This window comes from Asparagus officinalis, chromosome 10, assembly GCF_001876935.1.
Source record: "Asparagus officinalis chromosome 10, Aspof.V1, whole genome shotgun sequence".
NCBI classification, from domain to species: Eukaryota; Viridiplantae; Streptophyta; class Magnoliopsida; order Asparagales; family Asparagaceae; genus Asparagus; species Asparagus officinalis.
This window is the reverse complement of record NC_033803.1, coordinates 68577350-68582129: the sequence shown is the minus strand read 5'-3', so window position 1 is coordinate 68582129 and position 4780 is coordinate 68577350. Positions and strand designations below refer to the sequence as shown.

The 4780-nt window shown below is 35.1% G+C and overlaps 1 long non-coding RNA gene across 6 annotated transcripts; it reads right to left on the bottom strand.

The window, feature by feature from the left end:
• LOC109826102 lies at nt 425-1273 on the bottom strand. 6 transcript variants are annotated; one of them, XR_002243194.1, is made up of 5 exons: nt 1235-1273; nt 1047-1143; nt 879-893; nt 621-677; nt 425-440 (listed from the first exon to the last, which is right to left on the bottom strand). It is a non-coding gene; the product is annotated as an uncharacterized LOC109826102 (long non-coding RNA). The 6 variants fall into 6 exon arrangements; XR_002243193.1 differs by lacking the exon at nt 425-440 and adding an exon at nt 472-517; XR_002243196.1 differs by lacking the exon at nt 879-893 and having other exon boundaries at nt 426-440.

The following is a 4780-nucleotide window of genomic DNA, read 5'->3' as shown; positions in this document are numbered from 1 at the left end:
GTTAATATCCTAATTGTTCCAAAGAAAAATACATGAAACTATCTAAAACAAATTAAAATAAAACTTTGGGGAAGACACATTCTTTCATCTCTAATCATCGTCAAAAGAAGACTCGAGCTACCCCCTCCTAATCTTGCATGAATAGCCTAAAATTTTTTAAAAAAAATCACATAATTAAGAAATATCAATTAACCAAATATTATTGTCATGCACTGATTTGATCATTCCAAGAACTTTTCGAAATTTAAATAGCATAGCCAGTTACCCTGAAGACAAATATTGTTGAGATCGGATACTTCTGATAACCCAATTTCTTCCTAACTAGTGTATCAAAACCCACATGTAAAAGCCCTGCAGTGAGATGCCTTTGGCTCTGGCAAGTGAAGGGTTCTTGAAAGCAGTTACAAAGATTTTCTATGGCTCACGTTAGGAAAACTCACCTAGAGAAGTGAAGTCATAAAAGTTTCCCCTGTCATAATACAGTTCTTCGAAACAATAAGTCCAAACAATTCATAACCTTAAGATGTTCGTATGAAGTTGAAATCAGAAAAAAATGAAGTCAAATGAGAGTCAAGTGGATTTATTGACACTGTTGAAATGATGCAGTTCTAGAAAATTACCAGTTCAGTTGTACCTAGCTCCAGAACAATATCCATGAAGGGAAAGCAGACCACTGTCTGCAAATAAGAGGGAAACAAAGTCATCCATAACAGCTTTGAACCTTATTAACAATGCACATAAAAGTGAAAACATAATCATAGAGATCTAGAATGACATAAGAAAACTCTCTTCGTCTTGACAAAGAGTCTATTAAACATGGGAACTGAAAATCCCAATGGCAGAATATTCAATTTAAATAGTTAAAAGAACTGATATACCTGTATGGATGCACTCTGAATTAAGACAGAACATAAAGAGTTAATCCACAGAGTTGAACACAACAAAACAAATCCACAGAGTTGAACACAACAGAACAAAGAGAAGCCATTAGATATTTTTATGTTCAACATGAGAAACTCAGTAAAACTCATAGGAAAAGGCCTAACCTTTGCTAAAGGAGACCTTGAGAAAGTTCTGATGTCTGCGAATTGTGCATTATTCAACCATATGTGCTAATTGTTTGCTAAGGCTCTACCTGGTAACCTGGTGGAAATATGAGAAAAATTATGTTAGGCCAAATTTAATTTCAGTAAAAATGGTGGGAAATATTATTTAAAAAATATATTTTGCATACCCTTGTCCTGGATTGAATGTGAAGGACATGCAAACTAAGATTTATAAAGATCAAAATGTTATGGTCCAGTTATGCATTGACAAAATAGAGATTCCGTGGGTTTATAAAGATTTCGATTCCCTACGACTAGCTTTTATTGTGATGCTTCCTTGGTTTATTTCCAACGAATAGTATCAGATTCAACTTCATCTTTCCAATTGCAAACAAGTGGCATGAAATGATATCGATATTGTATTTAAACCACATAAGTTTCAATTTAATATATAAATTTCATTGAAAAAAATACTAAGTTTACTAAGATTTGTGTTGAAGTTTCAAATAAGTAAAATTGAGAGGAAATAAACAGAAGAATTGTTTTGGAGTAAGAATGAGTGCTCACACTATAACACATAATGATTGATTTTTCCATGATTAAGTCCTGCAAAGAAGCACAATGTTATTTATATCATGGATTTCAGTGAATTATTAAAGTACCTTAGAAATTAATTGAAGGGAAGAGGAAAAAAACGTATAACTAATAGAGACAAAAGCTTGTTGAGGAGTGATAGTTGAGAGATGAGCTTGATTCAGCGAGGAGTTTAAGGTTGCCATACTTGAAGCCATTGATGAGATTATGGGATTATAATGTTTTGACAGCAGACTGAGCTCTCCGAGGACTGAACCAAGCGATTTCTGGAGATGGCAACATTGGTAGAGATTAAGGGTAAGAGATGAATTAAGGAACATAAAAGAGTTTAATCATTTAATACTATTAGAAATGCATGAGACAAATGTTTGATCACATACCTGGTAAGAACGTCATTCAATTGACAAAGGCAGAAAATAACATAACAAATGGAAGAATCAAATTAGTAAATTCACAGAACAATCCCTGGTCTCACTTGCTCCAATCCCAGAAAATATTTTTAAGGCTAAACATTTTGATTGGGATGAAGATATTCTGTCAAAATCTAAAATAACTGTAATATACATGCAACTAAAACCATATAAATGCACAGAACAATATATTTTTCTTTTGGCAAAACTAAGTAAATTTCCAGGTAAATTGAATTAATCAACACCTAATTAGAATTTTTCTTCAACAATTCCCTTAATTCAGCAAATCCTATAACCAAACCACCTTTGATAAGGTATATGGACATCTACACAACAAGATGAGAAAATATGCATGACACACAAACCTAAGATTCCTCAAAATTGTGCTTGCTTTCTGCCCGACGTTACACATTGCTTTCACGCAGCAAATTGATTTCTCTTACCTGAATGGAAAATATTTGCTTTCGCTACAATTTTTTTTTACTTGTCTATCAAAAGTTATCTTCTTTTTAGCATCTGAACTAGTAAAACACATACACAAGAATCCCAAATCACGAGATTCTCATCCTTTTACTAATTAAATTATGAAGATCAAGTTGGAGGAACTGATCATTTATACTATGGTGCATCATTATGTTCTACAAAACTTATTTTGAGGTCATTTCCTATATGATTAATCTCATACATATTCTAGCATTTCTAAAGTAAAACCCTTGAAAAAGAGTTCAAAAAGCAAATAGATATCTTTGAGACAGAAATAAAAAGGTTACCTGAAGCTGAAGATCTTTGAACTACTCCTCATCTTTAAAGAGTTGTTCTCAAGTGTTCTCATGCTGTGAACGAAGTAATGCTTGAGCATTTTCAGAGGCCTTCAAAGCAACCTCAAGCTTAAACCACAAAATCAGTGATAAGTGAAACAATGCAAACAAAAATAAATGCGATTAAAAGAAATACAGAGTCATCTATAGCAAGGAAAAATATTAAGGTAAATCTATCATGACAGTTCATCTCAGAGAATAACCGAGCCGCAAACAAACATAGAAAACGAATACAACATCATAAAAGGAAAAAGAAATAATTCAGCACAAAACAATATTATCGATTACGAAGATATGAGACATGACAAATACAATTGGTGGTAAGGAGACACAATAAAAAGAGGGTGGCCTATTGTTTGTTGATATGTAAATATACCATGCACGCCATGGTTGAAGAAGCAACCCGAAAATACCCATAGAAATCACTACCAAGCTTGAGTCTTGAGTCTGAAACATACACCACCATACTCCTCGTTCTATTTTAGCATTCTCATGTTACCGAGATCATATACCCCCAAGCTAACATACACCTAGCTTTATACTCACAACAATTCAATAAGCTATCATAAACCCCTATCAAAAATAAGTTTTTTTTAATTATTAAGCTTCATTCTCGTTTCTCTACTACATAAAGTACCATTTGTTTATTACTAAAAAACGACAACTAAAATGATGTGATTCGCTTTATGGTCAAGTTGATTACTGTTGCTTTCATTTTTAAAGATCACCAATCATTCAATAAACTTCATGTATCAAATAATTATTTAATAAATTATCTTATGCTTTATAGTTTCCATAGTATTATAACTATAGCACAAAACAAGTTCTTCAAAGATTGAAAAAAACATCCAATTATAACAAGCTTTAGCATTGTTTGATTAAAAATGTGCAAAGAGAAGGAAAGAATCTGCAAACAACTCAACTTAAATTTGTCTACGAGTACATTTGTCTTTTTATCCCTCTGCCACTTGTAGGCGTCTAAAATTGCCTATGAGAGCTCGCACAAAACTCGAAGCATCCTATTATGATTAGGAGTATCATCAATGAAGGTAATGGATCCCTTCGTCTTTAAGGAGACCCAATAACGACGGTATTAGTATCAAATTAATGAAGGGATTAGAAAACCGTTATCTCATCTCACATCATTCTACTAATATTTATAATCACTCGACGAAGGTTTTAAAACCCGTCGTTATTACATACACATTAATGACGGTCAACTGATCCCTTCACTAATTTTGGTCGTTAAATATTGGATTTCTTGTAGTGTTGAATGCCTTAACTTGCAGGAATTTGATGCTAAAATTTGATGTTGGTATTCTTATCTTCGCTTGCGATATACTCGGTGTAGATTCAGTCCAGAAGCAGAGACTGGCATCCTACAGCCTGAAGGGAGATGCCGGGAGGTGGTACCGACTCCAGTTCACTCCAGAGCAGAGGCTGACCCTCACGTGGGAGGATTTCATATATTTCTTCGATGGACAGTACATTTCTTCTGCAGCACGGACTGGGAAGGAGCTTGAGTTGTCCCGATTGACTCAGGGGGATATGTCAGTGGCTGATTTTGAGAGCCGGTTCATGGAGCTGTTACATTTCACAGGCATGTGGCAGACAGGGCTGGGCTTCGCCCTAATCTCCGACGGTACCTCGTGTCGAGGAGATTTTATTCAGTCAGGGAGGTAGCTGAGGCTGCCACTTCTCAGGAGATTAAGACTTCTATGTTCCAGAAAGACAATGAAGGGAAGGCCAACACCGGACAGAGTGGGGACAAGGGCAAGAACAAGAGAGGTTTTTCTGGACATCAGCAGCAGTATCATGGCCCTTATAAAAGGGGACCCCAGCTGGAGCAGAGAGCGCATCAGCAGCGCAAGTTCCAGGGATCCTGTTTTAACTGTCACAAGGTCGGACATAA